The sequence below is a fragment of the Lucilia sericata genome, unplaced genomic scaffold, assembly GCF_015586225.1.
Source record: "Lucilia sericata isolate MDLA Ls3-8-SP2 unplaced genomic scaffold, ASM1558622v1 Contig000233F_arrow, whole genome shotgun sequence".
NCBI lineage: Eukaryota > Metazoa > Arthropoda > Insecta > Diptera > Calliphoridae > Lucilia > Lucilia sericata.
Window position 1 is genome coordinate 258,390 of NW_023994260.1, and position 21,411 is coordinate 279,800.

At 31.5% G+C, this 21,411-nt stretch overlaps 1 protein-coding gene across 6 annotated transcripts in view; it reads left to right on the forward strand.

The window, feature by feature from the left end:
* The window catches only part of LOC119602439, a 39,122-nt gene that overhangs the window by 4,014 nt on the left and 13,697 nt on the right, over positions 1-21,411 (forward strand). Inside the window, exon 1 of one of the 6 annotated variants that reach the window (XM_037953966.1) lies at positions 15,612-15,862. The exons of the other annotated variants lie outside the window; for them this stretch is intronic. The gene's annotated coding sequence lies outside the window, so the exon portion shown is untranslated. Of the gene's footprint in view, positions 1-15,611; positions 15,863-21,411 lie in introns of those variants that run through there. 6 annotated transcript variants of the gene reach the window in all.

Below are 21,411 nucleotides of genomic sequence, written 5' to 3' on the forward strand. Positions count from 1 at the left end.
AATACTTTTTGTGTTTTATGTATCAGTCCAGGGGTTTCAGTTTTCAATTAAATACATAATACATTATGGAGCACTTAAAAAATGCTTTTATCTTTGTTCATTTTTGAATACTTTATTCTTTAATTATTTATAAGTTCAGTTTTATGTTTTTTTTTTGGTTAAAGTTTCAAATTGTTTTAAATATACAATATATTCATGTTACGCTCTTCGCAATCATTCTTTTCCATTAAAAACGCATGTGGTTTTAAGTACGTATCTACTCCTATTTCCTAAAAGAGTGTAATGGAATAATAACGAAAATTTTCTACGTAACCGTTCTTGAGAGATTAACATGTTTTAGCTAGAATTAGACAGTAAAACTAACAAAATGTATTGAAATTTTTTAAGTACGGAAATGTTTACTTGACTTAATCTCTGCAAATCCGCATAGAACTATAGCAGAGTAAATAATAATAATAGTATTTAACCAACAGTGCGGTGTGACAATCCCGACAAAGCCAGTTGTCTAGCTATTTAAACATGTGCTTAAGTTAGTTTCTTAAGTGTCTACTCTCTATATTACTTGGGTACAGTAAAGTGATGACTGTCTCTGTTCTCGCTTACAAAAGGAGACACTAAAGTGACGACTATCTTCACTCTCGTTTGCAAAGAGTGTATTCATGGCGGAACCCGAACTAGAACTAACCAGAAGCTTAGACATTAATGATTTTACTTTTTCGGTTGCATTGATCCTTTGTCGAACTGAAGTATTTAGGACATTTTTAAAGAGCTTTACTTAAGAGAATTCAGCATAGATTTGTTTTTACTTCGTACCAGGAAGCTCGGAAATTAGTAAATACAATCAATGGTGAAAGTTGAATTCGAACCAACCAGTAGGATAGACGTTAGTGAAAATGACTTACATTTTCGGATGCATTGACCACATCGTACCAGGGAGCTCGGAAATTTGAAAATACAACCAGAGAGACCACTCAAGAGACTTGGTTTAGCCTATAACGTATTTTGTAGAAGCTATCAGGTTGAAAAGGGGAATGAATCTATTGATCACCTTCTTTGTCAGTGGCCTACTTTACAGATATTCGGTGTAATATTGGAGAACATTAAAGCCTTCATCAGGCACAGTGATTGGTTTTGAAATCAGTCAAACCGCACTATACTTGAACAAAGTGCTTGTACATGGTTCGGTGTCCATGTTTAAGAATTGCCACATGCGCATATTCTTTGCCAGTCCCGAGGGTGCAGTAGTGAGTCGTCTCTAGTTCACATAGTGTTTAGCTTTTTCGATACCGACAATTCCCGAGTTATGATTCGAAGTTTACCACTGGAATGTCCTTGTTGCACATTTTTACATTCTGTAATATCATCCTTCTGGAAGCTAGTGTTGTGATATGGAAAATGGTAGTGTATCCGCTTTCTGACATTTCTCTGCCTGACCTATCTCCCTGCCTAGAGACGTTCGTGTAGCAGCAGACTTCCATGGGTGTTAAAACTAAAGTTCCACTTGATCATGATCATTTATCTGTGATCAATATTTCCAAATTTGAGACAATTTATATTTCGAGTTATGATTCGCAGATTGCCTTATTGGAGTCCTTATCGCACTTTTTAATTAGTTTGAAAGGTGGATGAGTATACATCAAATCCGAAGAAATGCACCTAGGCCTCTATCGGGCCTGTTGTGCGTTCCTTTACCAGTGCCTCAGGTGGGAAACAAACCCACCACCTCCGGTCTACCAGACTAGAACACTAACCACTATTGCAATTTTTACACATTCCGTAATACCTCGGCCTTAATCCTGGAAGCTAGTGTTTGATCTGGAAAACGTTAGTATATCCGCTTTCTGACATTTCAATGGCGATCCCCAAATCTGTCCTATCACGCTGCCTAGAGACGTTAATCGATTTTTCCAAATTTCCGACAACTTCTATATATGATATTCGATCGGTTACGTATGATATTGTCGGCATATGGTTCTATTACATAGCGTTTAACACCGAAATGTTTTTTTGGTCCCAATTTTTATCATTCAGCTCTCTTGCTTGAGCTCAGCCTAAAGGCGTATATAACATCTGCTCAACACTTCTATATAAATGATGTAGATTCCCGCTGGTCCGATCTAAATCGTTTATCTGTTAAAGCCCTTAGGAGAATAAGAAATTACACATTCCCTGATAGTTATATAGTACATCCCTTTTTTTAAACTTTCCGAATGTATGTGTCTCCAGTAGAACCAATCACTCACTACTTGTTTTACCAAAAGCCAAAAGACCATTGAACTGAGAAATGGCTATGTGTGTGAAGTTAAATTCGAATTTAACTAGCAGAGACACAAACCACATTTTTTAACATTGCTCTTTTTGCAGCTAACAGAGCACTGTTAAGCATTTAACAGAAAGTACATGAAAAATTAAAAATAAATACTTTAAAATTTTCAGAAAATGAAAAACGAAAATTTCAGAACTTAAAAAAATATGAAAAACAAAAAAAATATTTTTTGAATATAATCAATATTTTAATAAAAAAGATTAAAAATTCTCTAAAAAATCAATATTTCAATAAGAAAAATTTTAAAAATTCTCTAAAGTATTGGTGTCCAATTTGGACAAATATGGAAATGCACACGTATACCACTATATAGGAGTAGTAGTCTAAAGGGTCCCTAACAGGATTCTGGTAGTCATATGTCTGGAATAGTTTTGGAAGTTTTTTAAAAAATTTTTGAAAAAATCAATATTTCAATAAGAAAAATGTTAAAATTCTCTAAAAGATTGGTGTCCAATTTGGACAAATATGGAAATGCACACGTACACCACTATATAGGTGTAGTAGCCTAAAGGGTCCTTAACAGGATTCCGGTAGTCATATGTCTGGAATAGTTTTGGAAGTTTTTTAAAAAATTTTTGAAAAAATCAATATTTCAATAAGAAAAATGTTAAAATTCTCTAAAGGATTGGTGTCCAATTTGGACAAATATGGAAATGCACACGTATACCACTATATAGGTGTAGTAGCCTAAAGGGTCCTTAACAGGATTCCGGTAGTCATATGTCTGGAATAGTTTTGGAAGTTTTTTAAAAATTTTTGAAAAAATCAATATTTCAATAAGAAAAATGTTAAAATTCTCTAAAGGATTGGTGTCCAATTTGGACAAATATGGAAATGCACACGTATACCACTATATAGGAGTAGTAGCCGAAAAGGTCCCTAACAGGATTCCGGTAGTCGTATGTCTGGAATAGTTTTGGAAGTTTTTTAAAAAATTTTTGAAAAAATCAATATTTCAATAAGAAAAATGTTAAAAATTCTCTAAAGGATTGGTGTCCAATTTGGACAAATATGGAAATGCACACGTATACCACTATATAGGAGTAGTAGTCCAAAGGGTCCTTAACAGGATTCCGGGAGTCATATTTCTGGAATAATTTTGGAAGTTTTTTAAAAAATTTTTGAAAAAATCAAAATTTCAGTAAGAAAATGTTAAAAATTCTCTAAAGGATTGGAGTCCAATTTGGACAAATATGGAAATGCACACGTATACCACTATATAGGAGTAGTAGTCTAAAGGGTCCCTAACAGGATTCTGGTAGTCATATGTCTGGAATAGTTTTGGAAGTTTTTTAAAAAATTTTTGAAAAAATCAATATTTCAATAAGAAAAATGTTAAAATTCTCTAAAGGATTGGTGTCCAATTTGGACAAATATGGAAATGCACACGTATACCACTATATAGGTGTAGTAGTCTGAAGGGTCCTTAACAGGATTCCGGTAGTCATATGTCTGGAATAGTTTTGGAAGTTTTTTAAAAATTTTTGAAAAAATCAATATTTCAATAAGAAAAATGTTAAAAATTCTCTAAAGGATTGGTGTCCAATTTGGACAAATATGGAAATGCACACGTATACCACTATATAGGTGTAGTAGGCTGAAGGGTCCTTAACAGGATTCCGGTAGTCATATGTCTGGAATAGTTTTGGAAGTTTTTTAAAAAATTTTTGAAAAAATCAATATTTCAATAAGAAAAATGTTAAAAATTCTCTAAAGGATTGGTGTCCAATTTGGACAAATATGGAAATGCACACGTATACCACTATATAGGTGTAGTAGCCTAAAGGGTCCTTAACAGGATTCCGGTAGTCATATGTCTGGAATAGTTTTGGAAGTTTTTTAAAAAATTTTTGAAAAAATCAATATTTCAATAAGAAAAATGTTAAAATTCTCTAAAGGATTGGTGTCCAATTTGGACAAATATGGAAATGCACACGTATACCACTAAATAGGTGTAGTAGTCTGAAGGGTCCTTAACAGGATTCCGGTAGTCATATGTCTGGAATAGTTTTGGAAGTTTTTTAAAAAATGGAAATGCACACGTATACCACTATATAGGTGTAGTAGCCTAAAGGGTCCTTAACAGGATTCCGGTAGTCATATGTCTGGAATAGTTTTGGAAGTTTTTTAAAAAATTTTTGAAAAAATCAATATTTCAATAAGAAAAATGTTAAAATTCTCTAAAGGATTGGTGTCCAATTTGGACAAATATGGAAATGCACACGTATACCACTAAATAGGTGTAGTAGTCTGAAGGGTCCTTAACAGGATTCCGGTAGTCATATGTCTGGAATAGTTTTGGAAGTTTTTTAAAAAATTTTTGAAAAAATCAATATTTCAATAAGAAAAATGTTAAAAATTCTGAATCCTGTTAAGAACCCTTTAGGCTACTACTCCTATATAGTGGTATACGTGTGCATTTCCATATTTGTCCAAATTGGACACCAATCCTTTAGAGAATTTTAACATTTTTCTTATTGAAATATTGATTTTTTAAAAAATTTTTTTAAAAACTTTCAAAACCATTCCAGACATATGACTACCAGAATCCTGTTAGGGACCCTTTAGACTACTACTCCTATATAGTGGAATACGTGTGCATTTCCATATTTGTCCAAATTGGACACCAATCATTTAGAGAATTTTTTGTATTACTTCTTTAAATATATTGATATTTTTAAAATTTTTTTAAAAAACTTCCAAAATTATTCCAGACATATGACTACCAGAATCCTGTTAGGGACCCTTCAGACTACTACACCTATATAGTGGTATACGTGTGCATTTCCATATTTGTCCAAATTGGACACCAATCCTTTAGAGAATTTTTAACATTTTTCTTATTGAAATATTGATTTTTTCAAAAATTGTTTAAAAAACTTCCAAAACTATTCCAGACATATGACTACCGGAATCCTGTTAAGGACCCTTCAGACTACTACACCTATATAGTGGTATACGTGTGCATTTCCATATTTGTCCAAATTGGACACCAATCCTTTAGAGAATTTTAACATTTTTCTTATTGAAATATTGATTTTTTCAAAAATTTTTTAAAAAACTTCCAAAACTATTCCAGACATATGACTACCAGAATCCTGTTAGGGACCCTTTAGACTACTACTCCTATATAGTGGTATACGTGTGCATTTCCATATTTGTCCAAATTGGACACCAATCCTTTAGAGAATTTTTAACATTTTTCTTATTGAAATATTGATTTTTTCAAAAATTTTTTAAAAAACTTCCAAAACTATTCCAGACATATGACTACCGGAATCCTGTTAAGGACCCTTCAGACTACTACACCTATATAGTGGTATACGTGTGCATTTCCATATTTGTCCAAATTGGACACCAATCCTTTAGAGAATTTTTAACATTTTTCTTATTGAAATATTGATTTTTTCAAAAATTTTTTAAAAAACTTCCAAAACTATTCCAGACATATGACTACCGGAATCCTGTTAAGGACCCTTCAGACTACTACACCTATATAGTGGTATACGTGTGCATTTCCATATTTGTCCAAATTGGACACCAATCCTTTAGAGAATTTTTAACATTTTTCTTATTGAAATATTGATTTTTTAGAGAATTTTTAATCTTTTTTATTAAAATATTGATTTTATTCAAAAAATATTTTTTTTATTTTTCATATTTTTTTAAGTTCTGAAATTTTCGTTTTTCATTTTCTGAAAATTTTAAAGTATATATTTTTAATTTTTCATGTACTTTCTATTAAATGCTTAACAGTGCTCTGTTAACTGCAAAAAGAGCAATGTTAAAAAATGTGGTTTGTGTCTCTGCTAGTTAAATTCGAATTTAACTTCACACACATGAAATGGCTAGGGTATTTTGGATCTTTGGATGAAATTTAAAACCATTTTTATCATACCAACCAATTAATGTTTTCTACTAAACACTTTTAGCCAACACTTCTTAGCCTTAACGCTTAGCTTCGATTTTCTAAGGTTTCCCATTTACATGATTCAACTTTTTAGGCTTAAAGATCTTTGCCCTCCATTCCAATTAGCATATACTGTCAATCTTAATTTATTTTACATACATACGTTATAAAATAAACGTATCTACTTAACTATTGTTTGTTATAACAAACAATGTATAAATATTGTATTGGAATACATACATACATATAAACATTTACGAGTAATAATTACACCACTTAAACGCATTAACTTTATAGATTTTATTTTGCTCAACGAGAACATTTTACTAAAATAAATAGCAGTATTAGTTTAATGCCAACAATGACAAATATACCCATTATTATGCCAGACAACTACAATGCAGTAACAACATGCAGTGTTTATTAATTAATTAGCAAAAAAAAAAAAAAAACACACACACACAAATAAGCAAAATAATATACAAAAAATTAATGATAATAAAATAATACTTTTTATACATAACACTATTCAAATGAATTAATATTCGTATATAGTCATATCTAGTGTGTACCTCATGAGTTTTATCAGTTCTATTCGCAAAATTCACGAGACTCTAAGAATTTGAAAAAAGCTATGTATAATGTGGGATTACATGGCAAAAGATCAATCGCTAGGTAAACTGTGTCGCATTCTGCTGAAAAGATTTTCCAAAATCACATCTTTACTAATAAATGCTAGAACTGGAAAAAAACTGAACTAAAACTGAACAAAAATTGAACTAGAACTGAACTAGAACTGAACTAGAACTGAACTAGAACTGAACTAGAACTGAACTAGAACTGAACTAGAACTGAACTGAACTAGAACTGAACTAGAACTGAACTAGAACTGAACTGAACTAGAACTGAACTAGAACTGAACTAGAACTGAACTAGAACTGAACTAGAACTGAACTAGAACTGAACTAGAACTGAACTAGAACTGAACTAGAACTGAACTAGAACTAGACTGACTAGAACTGAACTAGAACTGAACTAGAACTGAACTAGAACTGAACTAGAACTGAACTAGAACTGAACTAGAACTGAACTAGAACTGAACTAGAACTGAACTAGAACTGAACTAGAACTGAACTAGAACTGAACTAGAACTAGAACTGAACTAGAACTGAACTAGAACTGAACTAGAACTGAACTAGAACTGAACTAGAACTGAACTAGAACTGAACTAGAACTGAACTAGAACTAACTAGAACTGAACTAGAACTGAAATAGAACTGACTAGAACTGAACTAGAACTGAACTAGAACTGAACTAGACTGAACTAGAACTGAACTAGAACTGAACTAGAACTGAACTAGAACTGAACTACGAATGAACTAGAACTGAACTAGAACTGAACTAGAACTGAACTAGAACTAACTAGAACTGAACTAGAACTGAACTAGAACTGAACTAGAACTGAACTAGAACTGAACTAGAACTGAACTAGAACTGAACTAGAACTGAACTAGAACTGAACTAGAACTGAACTAGAACTGAACTAGAACTGAACTAGAACTGAACTAGAACTGAACTAGAACTGAACTAGAACTGAACTAGAACTGAACTAGAACTGAACTAGAACTGAACTAGAACTGAACTAGAACTGAACTAGAACTGAACTAGAACTGAACTAGAACTGAACTAGAACTGAACTAGAACTGAACTAGAACTGAACTAGAACTGAACTAGAACTGAACTAGAACTGAACTAGAACTGAACTAGAACTGAACTAGAACTGAACTAGAACTGAACTAGAACTGAACTAGAACTGAACTAGAACTGAACTAGAACTGAACTAGAACTGAACTAGAACTGAACTAGAACTGAACTAGAACTGAACTAGAACTGAACTAGAACTGAACTAGAACTGAACTAGAACTGAACTAGAACTGAACTAGAACTGAACTAGAACTGAACTAGAACTGAACTAGAACTGAACTAGAACTGAACTAGAACTGAACTAGAACTGAACTAGAACTGAACTAGAACTGAACTAGAACTGAACTAGAACTGAACTAGAACTGAACTAGAACTGAACTAGAACTGAACTAGAACTGAACTAGAACTGAACTAGAACTGAACTAGAACTGAACTAGAACTGAACTAGAACTGAACTAGAATTGAACTAGAACTGAACTAGAACTGAACTAGAACTGAACTAGAACTGAACTAGAACTGAACTAGAACTGAACTAGAACTGAACTAGAACTGAACTAGAACTGAACTAGAACTGAACTAGAACTGAACTAGAACTGAACTAGAACTGAACTAGAACTGAACTAGAATTGAACTAGAACTGAACTAGAACTGAACTAGAACAGAACTAGAACAGAATTGAATTAGAATTGAATTAGAACTGAACTAGAACTGAACTAGAACTGAACTAGAACTGAACTAGAACTGAACTAGAACTGAACTAGAACAGAACTAGAATTGAACTAGAACTAGAACTGAACAAGAACTGAAGTAGAACTAGAACTGATCTAGAACTGAACTAGAACTGAACTAGAACTGAAATAAAACTGAACTAAAACTGAACTAGAACTGTTCTAGAACTGAACTAGAACTGAACTAGAACTGAACTAGAACTGAACTAGAACTGAACTAGAATTGAACTAGAACTAAACTAGAACTGAAGTAGAACTGAACTAGAACTGAACTAGAACTGAACTAGAACTGAACTAGAACTGAACTAGAACTGAACTAGAACTGCACTAGAACTGAACTAGAACTAAACTAGAACTAAATTAGAACTGAACTAGAACTGAACTAGAAATAAACTAGAACTGAACTTGTTTCTTTTTACCTCCTATTTCTAAGTACTCATTTTAGTAGTTTTTTGCAAACGAGCGTCTACTTGTCTATGTAAGTTTTTGCTTGGATATTAGCTGTGAAAATCAGTGTTAATTAATTTTCTGTAGTAGTTTCCGTTTACTACTTTTATCTTGTGTTGTAATCATTTATATAAATATCATTAACTAAAAATAAATTTTGTATGTTAACAATTACCAAAATTTGTGTTAGTTATTATCTAATCGAACTAGATTTATTTGGAATAAAAAAAGATTTACGTTATATTAATTAATCATAAATGATTTGGTCAAGCAGCACTTCGTTAAAAAGAACCACTGATAACAATAATCAAAGGGAGTTAGACTATAATGTGTTGAAAATATTTCAAAAGTCGGAAATGTTTTTTTTTTTTTTTTAAGAAATTAAACCATAAAGAAATACGCATAGAACGGAAACTCAATGAATATAATGCTTAAAATTACACACTTAGCTACTTTCCGCATTTGTTTTTATCAGGAGAATATTTACTTTATAATTACCACAGGGTGCCTAATACAAATATTATTTTTATTACATATAAGAAACAGAAATCACTTCCCAGGTAACACATATTCGAATCGAGTTTTAAGCGACATTTTCAACTCAAAATTTCAAATTCAGTTTCCAGTAAAATTTTTCGTCCTTTGTGTGAATCATTTTCAAGTCTTTAGTCACGCATTACTGTTTAAGTAATTTCCCATTTTTAGATTACGATTTACCATCAGAGATAATGTTAAGTACATATTATCAAAAGCTTTGACGTTTTCAATTGGTGCCTGTTTTGGGACAATTCTTGAAAAATTCAGAAATTTATTTGTTTATTTTATTAAGTTTATCTTTTATCACATTTGATTAGAATTAAAAACAATAAAATTTTTAAGGAATTTATTTTTTAACAAGTTAATAATGTCTACATGTATAATTTTTGAACAGTTAAATAAAGAAAAATTTGGCCTTGATAATGAATTGTTTATTATTATATATACGTTCGAAATCGGGCGAGGAAATGATAAATAATGGACAAAAAGTTTTCATAAACAATCAATCGAGCAATAAACAGGGGGAAATTAACGTCCAGTTCAGTTCTAGTTCAGTTCTAGTTCAGTTCTAGTTCAGTTCTAGTTCAGTTCTAGTTCAGTTCTAGTTCAGTTCTAGTTCAGTTCTAGTTCAGTTCTAGTTCAGTTCTAGTTCAGTTCTAGTTCAGTTCTAGTTCAGTTCTAGTTCAGTTCTAGTTCAGTTCTAGTTCAGTTCTAGTTCAGTTCTAGTTCAGTTCTAGTTCAGTTCTAGTTCAGTTCTAGTTCAGTTCTAGTTCAGTTCTAGTTCAGTTCTAGTTCAGTTCTAGTTCAGTTCTAGTTCAGTTCTAGTTCAGTTCTAGTTCAGTTCTAGTTCAGTTCTAGTTCAGTTCTAGTTCAGTTCTAGTTCAGTTCTAGTTCAGTTCTAGTTCAGTTCTAGTTCAGTTCTAGTTCAGTTCTAGTTCAGTTCTAGTTCAGTTCTAGTTCAGTTCTAGTTCAGTTCTAGTTCAGTTCTAGTTCAGTTCTAGTTCAGTTCTAGTTCAGTTCTAGTTCAGTTCTAGTTCAGTTCTAGTTCAGTTCTAGTTCAGTTCTAGTTCAGTTCTAGTTCAGTTCTAGTTCAGTTCTAGTTCAGTTCTAGTTCAGTTCTAGTTCAGTTCTAGTTCAGTTCTAGTTCAGTTCTAGTTCAGTTCTAGTTCAGTTCTAGTTCAGTTCTAGTTCAGTTCTAGTTCAGTTCTAGTTCAGTTCTAGTTCAGTTCTAGTTCAGTTCTAGTTCAGTTCTAGTTCAGTTCTAGTTCAGTTCTAGTTCAGTTCTAGTTCAGTTCTAGTTCAATTTCTAGTTCAGTTCTAGTTCAGTTCTAGTTCTGTTCTGTTCTAGTTCTGTTCTAGTTCTGTTCTAGTTTTGTTCTTGTTCTGTTCTAGTTCTGTTCTAGTTCTGTTCTAGTTCTGTTCTAGTTCTGTTCTAGTTCTGTTCTAGTTCTGTTCTAGTTCTGTTCTAGTTCTGTTCTAGTTCTGTTCTAGTTCTGTTCTAGTTCTGTTCTAGTTCTGTTCTAGTTCTGTTCTAGTTCTGTTCTAGTTCTGTTCTAGTTCTGTTCTAGTTCAGTTCTAGTTCTGTTCTAGTTCTGTTATACTGTAGTTGGCTCATTTAAGCACCACAAGTTTACCTAACATAGTCATTTTTCTTACAAAAAACATCATTCTTCGGAAACGTGTGGTCACGTTAAGTATAGCGGATGTGAAAACTGAATCAATTATTTGAATTTGTTGTAGAACATTTTTGAAACTCGTTTATCTCCATTTAAACGTAAACATTCCTAATTTAACAATTTTTTCAAAATTTCTTAAACCAAATTCGAGCTGTTAGTTCCTGCTACTGGAAATAAAGCCAGTTTTCTTTCTGAACATTTAATTGTAAAATTATACAATTTCAAATTTGTGACATAAAAAAAATTCCCTTGAAAAAAACTACTCCAGTAATTACTCAAAACAAACACGTCTCTTTTAAGAAACGTCATTTGATCATAAAAAACATTTGATATTTTGCATTAACATTTTGCCGTCATCTTTAAGTGACTTTATTGTGTTTTCATTAAAAATGGCTGCTAAAAAGTAATTCCATTTATATGAAGTTTATAAAACCAAATATCACACTTTTTTTTTAATATTCTATTTATATAATTCATTATGCACCAAAGGCGGAAATAAAATTTACTTTGGGGGAAGCCCTTTTAAATAGATTCAAACTCATATAACGTTTAAATGTACGTGTTTGTGTGTGTTTGATTATATTAATATATATTTTCTAGTTACTTTGCTGACCATGTAATTTGATATTTTTTGAAGGCTGGGTTTGTTTTAATAAAATTATTTTGTTTTTAATTTATAACATATTTTCAGTTGTTGTTGTAAACATTTTTACTCATCCATTCATTAATATTTGCATATTGCTTTATATGTAACGTTTTTTTATTTATTTTTAGTAATTAGTAGTCTATTTGTATACACTCGCCGATTCAGAATACATTCGTATTATTACTACATATTTTGTGTTAAAAATTTTACTTGACAAATTCCGAAAAATACAACAAGAAAAATAAACATAAAGGAATATGATACTTATGTACATAATGTACGAGGGTAAATTGTTAAGTTTGTTATTCAATGTTAATTACTTTAATCAATGTTTTGTTGCTATTTTGGATAATATGTATTTGTATAGACAAGTTAGCTAATATGGAAATCTATTATTCTGCAGAAAAACTTCTTTAGATTAATTAACAAAGTTCTACAACTGAAAGTTTAGTTCTATAATTGAAAACAAACTTTTTTTAACTTCTACACTCCCAATCTTAAAAGTTTAGTTTTGTACTCCATCCATCAACAGGTATTTTAGGTTTTACACTAAAATTAGATTAAGTGCTTCTAAAAATAATAAAATAAAAACGCACCCAGTTAAAAGAAATAAACAAAAAGGGCAATAAATTAAAAATAAATTAACGCAACAAAAATATAGAGGTAGTACGATGGAAATTGTTTATTTTAATAGAATTAATAATAAATAATTAACGTTGAGCTACTAATGATAGAACATCAATCAATAAAAAGTAATTTTGTTTTTATACAAGTTAGTTCTTCTGTTTTTTATTACTATTTCTAAGCAGCGATAATAAATTATAGTTATTTTATTTGTTAACTAACAGATTGTTAATAAAGTTAGAGTTTGTTGAAGAAAAAATAAGTAAAAATAACGTGGGTTTAGCTAAACATGCGAATTTAGTTATGTTTATTTGTGTGTTTAATTTCTGATCTTTATTTTGAATGCCAATGAACTCATGTCTTAATACTGAAAATGATTCAGCAGTTATAGACTTGATTAGAAAGAATCACAGCCCTAAAGGTGTAATCAAGTAGTAAAGTTTACCGCAAGTTTTCTTGGAATGTTTTGCTTGTATTAATTTTCAAGTGTATGCGAATGTTGAACTATGGAAATGTAAAGGGTTCTTCAAAAAGTGCGGGCTAGATAGATAGATAGATAGATAGATAGATAGATAGATAGATAGATAGATAGATAGATAGATAGATAGATAGATAGATAGATAGATAGATAGGTAGATAGATAAATATATAGAAAAGAATGAAAAAAAATATTTGGCCTTGATAATGAAGTGCTTTTTATTATATAAACGTTCGAAATCGGACGAGGAAATGATAAATAATCGACAAAAAGTTTTCATATCAATCGAGCAATAAACTGAGGGAAAAAATACGAATTTTTATTGACAATAAACGTCCCATACAGTTCAGTTCTAGTTCTAGTTCTAGTTCAGTTCTAGTTCAGTTCTAGTTCAGTTCTAGTTTAGTTCTGGTTCAGTTTCTAGTTCAGTTCTAGTTCAGTTCTAGTTCAGTTCTAGTTCAGTTCTAGTTCAGTTCTAGTTCAGTTCTAGTTCAGTTCTAGTTCAGTTCTAGTTCAGTTCTAGTTCAGTTCTAGTTCAGTTCTAGTTCAGTTCTAGTTCAGTTCTAGTTCTAGTTCAGTTCTAGTTCAGTTCTAGTTCAGTTCTAGTTCAGTTCTAGTTCAGTTCTAGTTCAGTTCTAGTTCAGTTCTAGTTCAGTTCTAGTTCAGTTCTAGTTCAGTTCTAGTTCAGTTCTAGTTCAGTTCTAGTTCAGTTCTAGTTCAGTTCTAGTTCAGTTCTAGTTCAGTTCTAGTTCAGTTCTAGTTCAGTTCTAGTTCAGTTTCTAGTTCAGTTCTAGTGTAGTTCTAGTTTAGTTCTAGTTCAGTTCTAGTGTAGTTCTAGTTCAGTTCTAGTTCAGTTCTAGTTAAGTTCTAGTTCAGTTCTAGTTCAGTTCTAGTTCAGTTCTAGTTCAGTTCTAGTTCAGTTCTAGTTCAGTTCTAGTTCAGTTCTAGTTCAGTTCTAGTTCAGTTCTAGTTCAGTTCTAGTTCAGTTCTAGTTCTAGTTCAGTTCTCGTTCAGTTCTCGTTCAGTTCTAGTTCAGTTCTATTCGGTTCTAGTTCAGTTCTAGTTCAGTTCAGTTCAGTTCTAGTTAGTTCTAGTTCAGTTCTAGTTCAGTTCTAGTTCAGTTCTAGTTCAGTTCTAGTTCAGTTCTAGTTCAGTTCTAGTTCAGTTCTAGTTCAGTTCTAGTTCAGTTCTAGTTCAGTTCTAGTTCAGTTCTAGTTCAGTTCTAGTTCAGTTCTAGTTCAGTTCTAGTTCAGTTCTAGTTCAGTTCTAGTTCAGTTCTAGTTCAGTTCTAGTTCAGTTCTAGTTCAGTTCTAGTTCAGTTCTAGTTCAGTTCTAGTTCAGTTCTAGTTCAGTTCTAGTTCAGTTCTAGTTCAGTTCTAGTTCAGTTCTAGTTCAGTTCTAGTTCAGTTCTAGTTCAGTTCTAGTTCAGTTCTAGTTCAGTTCTAGTTCAGTTCTAGTTCAGTTCTAGTTCAGTTCTAGTTCAGTTCTAGTTCAGTTCTAGTTCACTTCTAGCTCAGTTCTAGTTCAGTTCTACTTTAGTTCTAGTTCAGTTCTTGTTCAGTTCCAGTTCAGTTCTAGTTCAGTTCTAGTTCAATTCTAGTTCAGTTCTAGTTCAGTTCTAGATCAGTTCTAGTTCAGTTCTAGTTCTAGTTCAGTTCTAGTTCAGTTCTAGTTCAGTTCTAGTTCAGATCTAGTTCAGTTCTAGTTCAGTTCTAGTTCAGTTCTATTTCAGTTCTGGTTCAGTTCTAGTTCAGTTCTAGTTCAGTTCTAGTTCAGTTCTAGTTCCGTTCTAGTTCCGTTCTAGTTCCGTTCTAGTTCAGTTCGAGTTCAGTTCTAGTCCAGATAGATAGAGAAGAACGAAAAGGTACCAAAATCTTGCTTATTAGGTTCTTATGTACTCTAGGTTCTACATTCTTAATTTTATGTTTCTAAGTTCAATATTACAGAAAATTCAAAAAGTACCAGTTAAAGGTCAAAAAAGCGCCAAAAAGCCCCTTTAATTTTTTCACATCCCTGCTTAATTTTCCAAAAACCTAATTTTTTCATCTCTGATTTTCTCATTAACAAAACAATAACAACACTTAGCTTTATACGGAACTTGTTGATCGTCCATAAGATAGAATGCAATCTATTGCCTTCTTTACCACCCCCATTCCATTTCAATTTAATTATTTTAAATTAGTCTGATGAAATAAACACTTCTTTTTAAGTTTTCTCCTTTCCAAACCACTCTTATACATATTTGTTTACTTTTTATCGATGTTTTACATGAAAACTTATATTTTTTTAATTCAATTGCAAAAATTTTCCTCATTTGGCATTTTTCGCCTAAAGTAATTACTTTTTGTTCTTTTCACTGATTACATTTTAGTACTATTGTCGTGATATATAATGAAATTGTAAGCAAATTGCAAAGTTTAGTTTGCCAAACACATTTGAAGATTTAAATACATTTAAAGTGCTTTTAAAGAAAAAAGTTAAAATTTATTTTGTATTTTAACAAAAAAGTTGATGCCCCAAGGTTTTTCTTATAAATCGTATGACCTATTTTGATTTATTAAGTGTTGATTTTTTTCTTGTGTGTTTTATTATTAAAAAATTCGCTAAAAGTGGATTTTCAAGTGAACAACAACAAAAGCCAAACGTTTTTTTTTTAACAAACACTTTTGTAGCAGTAGCGTCCGGAGCATAATGAATATTTAAATTTAATTAAGCGGTCATTCATCTGTGTGGTTGGTGTACTTGTGCATCCATGGTTTGTTTTACAGAGTTTTGAAAACAAAAATGTGAGTTTTTGTTTTTGTTATTTTGGGGATTTTGTTAAAATGCCCTACATATAACTTATGGATCGGAAAGTCAGTGTTCTGGATTCATCTATAATCAAGTCTAAGATTTATCTATAGTCGAGTCTAAACTAATCTTTAGTCAAGACTATTGACTGATCTGTAGTCAAGACTATAGAGTAATCTATAATCAAGACTATAGATTGATCTATAGTCAATACTATAGATTGATCTATAGTCAATACTATAGATTGATCTATAGTCAATACTATAGACTGATCTATAGGTAATACTATAGACTGATCTATAGTCAAGAATAAAAACTGATCTATAATCAAGACTATAGACTGATTTATAGTTAAGACTATTGATTGATCTATATTCAAGACTATAGACTCATCTAGGGTCAGGACTATAGAATGATCTATATTCAAGACTGTGGACTAATCCATATTCAAGACTATAGACCGATCTATAGTCAAGACTGTAGACTGAACTATATTCAAAACTATAGACTGATCTATAGTCAACACTATAGACTGATCTATAGTCAAAACTATAGACTGATCTATAGTCAAGTCTATAGACTGATCTATAATCAAGACTATAGACTGATCTATTGTTAAGACTGTAGACTGATCTATAGTCAAGAATATAGACTGATCTATAGTCAAGACTATAGACTGATTTATATTCAAGACTACAGACTGATCTATAGTCAAGACTATAGGCTGATCTATAGTAAAGACTATAGACTGATCTATAGTCAAGATTATAGACTGATCTATAGTCAAGATTATAGACTGATCTATAGTCAATACTATAGACTGATCTATAGTCAGGACTATAGACTGATCTATAGTCAGGACTATAGACCGATCTATAGTCAAGACTATAGACCAGTGTTGCTCAAACACATACTACCATAGACTACCATAGTTTTATTTGTGTTGGTAAAGCAGCAGAGAACAGAAATCAATTCAAAATAAAAGTATACTAATAAAATGACTATAAACTATAAAGCATATGCTTACTGTCAAATATTTATTATGGATTTTGACAGCCAGCGTATATCAAAGTCTATATATAAAAAACTATCAACTGTTCTCTCATGCTCTCCTACATTAATTCGGCTTTCTCAAAATTTTGTTGTTGTATTTCTATGTGTATTTTAAAACCGTCGCGTACAGACCTTGCTTCGACAAGTGCTGATCAGCAACTGATTTGATTTTGTGTTTCAAGTTGAGAGCAAACCAACTGATATTGCTCATTATAAAAAGAAGAAGAATTTTCTTACCCTATCACGCGTGCTATGTAATGGCAATCTTGCGCTCCTCTGCTATAGACTGATCTATATTCAAGACTATAGACTTATTTATAGTCAAGACTACAGACTGATCTATAGTCAAGGCTAAAGACTGATCTATAGTCAAGACTATAGACTGATTTATATTCAAGACTACAGACTGATCTATAGTCAAGACTATAGGCTGATCTATAGTAAAGACTATAGACTGATCTATAGTCAAGATTATAGACTGATCTATAGTCAAGATTATAGACTGATCTATAGTCAATACTATAGACTGATCTATAGTCAGGACTATAGACTGATCTATAGTCAGGACTATAGACCGATCTATAGTCAAGACTATAGACTGATCTATATTCAAGACTATAGACTTATTTATAGTCAAGACTACAGACTGATCTATAGTCAAGGCTAAAGACTGATCTATAGTCAAGACTATAGACTGATCTATAGTCAAGACTATAGACTGATCAATAGTCAAGACTAGAGACTGATCTATAGTCAAGACTATGGACTTATCTATAGTCAAGACTATGGGCTTATCTATAGTCAAGACTATAGACTGATCTATAGTCAAGACTACAGACTGATCTATAATCAAGAATAAAAACTGATCGATAATCAAGACTATAAACTGAACTATAGTCAAGACTATAGACTGATCTATAGTCAAGACTATAGACTGATTTATAGTCAAGACTACAGACTGATCTATAGTCAAGACTATAGACTGATCTACAGTCAAGACTATAGAATGGTCTATAGTCAAGACTATAGACTGATCTATAGTCAAGACTATAGACTGATCTATAGTCAGGACTATAGACTGATCTATAGTCAAGACTATAGACTGATCTATAGTCAAGACTATAGACTGATCTATAGTCAAGACTATAGACTGATTTATAGTCAAGACTACAGACTGATCTATAGTCAAGACTATAGACTGATCTACAGTCAAGACTATAGAATGGTCTATAGTCAAGACTATAGACTGATCTATAGTTAAGACTGTAGACTGATCTATAGTCAAGAATATAGACTGATCTATAGTCAAGACTATAGACTGATTTATATTCAAGACTACAGACTGATCTATAGTCAAGACTATAGGCTGATCTATAGTAAAGACTATAGACTGATCTATAGTCAAGATTATAGACTGATCTATAGTCAAGATTATAGACTGATCTATAGTCAATACTATAGACTGATCTATAGTCAGGACTATAGACTGATCTATAGTCAGGACTATAGACCGATCTATAGTCAAGACTATAGACTGATCTATATTCAAGACTATAGACTTATTTATAGTCAAGACTACAGACTGATCTATAGTCAAGGCTAAAGACTGATCTATAGTCAAGACTATAGACTGATCTATAGTCAAGACTATAGACTGATCAATAGTCAAGACTAGAGACTGATCTATAGTCAAGACTATGGACTTATCTATAGTCAAGACTATGGGCTTATCTATAGTCAAGACTATAGACTGATCTATAGTCAAGACTACAGACTGATCTATAATCAAGAATAAAAACTGATCGATAATCAAGACTATAAACTGAACTATAGTCAAGACTATAGACTGATCTATAGTCAAGACTATAGACTGATTTATAGTCAAGACTACAGACTGATCTATAGTCAAGACTATAGACTGATCTACAGTCAAGACTATAGAATGGTCTATAGTCAAGACTATAGACTGATCTATAGTCAAGACTATAGACTGATCTATAGTCAGGACTATAGACTGATCTATAGTCAGGACTATAGACTGATCTATAGTCAGGACTATAGACTGATCTATAGTCAAGACTATAGACTGATCTATAGTCAAGACTATAGACTGATCTATAGTCAAGACTATAGACTGATTTATAGTCAAGACTACAGACTGATCTATAATCAAGAATAAAAACTGATCTATAATCAAGACTATAAACTGAACTATAGTCAGACTATAGACTGATCTATAGTCAAGACTATAGACTGATTTATAGTCAAGACTACAGACTGATCTATAGTCAAGACTATAGACTGATCTACAGTCAAGACTATAGAATCGTCTATAGTCAAGACTATAGACTGATCTACAGTCAAGACTATAGACTGATCTATAGTCAGGACTAGAGACTGATCTATAGTCAGGACTATAGACTGATCTATAGTCACGACTATAGACTGATCTATAGTCAGGACTATAGACTGATCTATAGTCGAGACTATAGACTGATCTATAGTCAAGACTATAGACTGATTTATAGTCAAGACTACAGACTGATCTATAGTCAAGTCTATAGACCGATCTATAGTCAAGACTATAGACTGATCTATAGTCAAGACTATAGACTGATCATTAGTCAAGACTAGAGACTGATCTATAGTCAAGACTATGGACTTATTTTCATTCATTTACTTCCTGGGATCTAAAGAAGGCATTAATTTTATTAATTGATCCATAGTCAAGACTATGGACTGATCTACATTTAGTCAAGAATATAGACTGATTTTTAGTCAAGACTGATCTATAGTCAAGACTATAGGCTAATCTACAGTCAAGACTATAGACTAATCTATGGTCAAAACTGATTTATAGCCAAGACTATAGACTGTTAATGTTAGTCGACTTGCATGAAGTATAACTTTGCAGACATATTTTTGTTATTTAATTTGTATAATGAATTCTGATGCAATAAGAGAAAAAACAATGTAGTTTATTTTGCATGTATCTCTAACATTTAGTTAAACATGGTGTCGGTGGTTAATATTTTAATTTAAATAATTGAGTATGAGTTCATTATATTTAAATACAAATGAAAAGTTTGCAATTGTTTTAGTTAAAAAACACACTTTTAAATAAAAAATACTAAAAAAACTTAAAATACATTATTCACAGTTATCGGAAGTGCGAAAGTCTTTGAAGCAGAACAGAATTGCAGCTTTTTAATTGTTTGCTGTATTTTTTATAATACTATGTAGACAATTATTAAAAATGAAATGCATATGATTTTACAATAGAACTTAATTTGTTCACAATTTTTTGGAAAATACTGAGTTCCTAAATTGATATCATTGTTATACTGCTGTATTCAGTAGGGAACACAATGATCTATAATTAGAATAGAATTATTGAGAATTATAATTATTAGGACTTTTGGGTTTAATGATTACGAGTTTGAATGAAAATTTTTAATTAATTTTGTTTATTTATCACTTAATTTTATTTAAAATAAACATATGTTGGTGATTTGTGGGCGCGGAACTCCCATAGAGTTTCAAGTTTCTTTGATCTTTTTAAACATAAAATATTGCTTTCAATACGCAATTTAAAAAGTATACTCTTAAAAGTATACGTTTACTTACTCGTATCTATAGATGGCATTAATTCTATTAATTGATCTATAGCTAAAACTATGGACTGATCTAAATTTAGTCAACACTATAGACAGATTTTTAGTCAAGACTAAAGACTGATCTTTAGTCAAGACTTTAGACTGGACTATAATCAAAACTGGTCTATTGATAAGACTTAAGGTAGCTCCACAGTCAATATTACATACTGATCGATGATCAAGACTAAATACCAGTCTAAACTAAAGATTGATCTACAGTATATAGACTATAGATTGATATATAGCCAAGATTATAGACTGGTCTATAATCAAGGCTATAAACTGGTCTATTGACAAGACTTCAGCCAGATCTACAGTCAAGGCTACCGACTAATCTGTAGTCTATAGACTGATTTATAGCCTATAGACTGATCTATAGTCTACAGACTATAGACTGATCTATAGTCTACAGACTATAGATTCATCTATAGTCAAGACTATAGACTGATCTATAGTCTACAGAATACAGATTGATCTATAGTTTACAGACCATAGATTGATCTATAGTCAAGACTGATCTGTAGTAAAGAATGTTCTACAGTCAAGACTACAGACTGATTGATTGTCAAGACTATAGACTGATTGATAGCCAAGACTACAGACTGATCGTTAGTCAAGACTATAGACTGATCTATATTCATGACTATAGTCTTACCTATAGCCAGGACTATAGACTGATATATAGCCAAGACTATAGACTAATCTATAGTCAATACTATAGACTGATCTATAGTCGAGACTATAGATCTATAGTCAAGATCATATACTGATTTAAAGTTGAGTCTATAGATTGATCTATATGACTATTGACTGATCTAAGGTCAATCTATAGACTG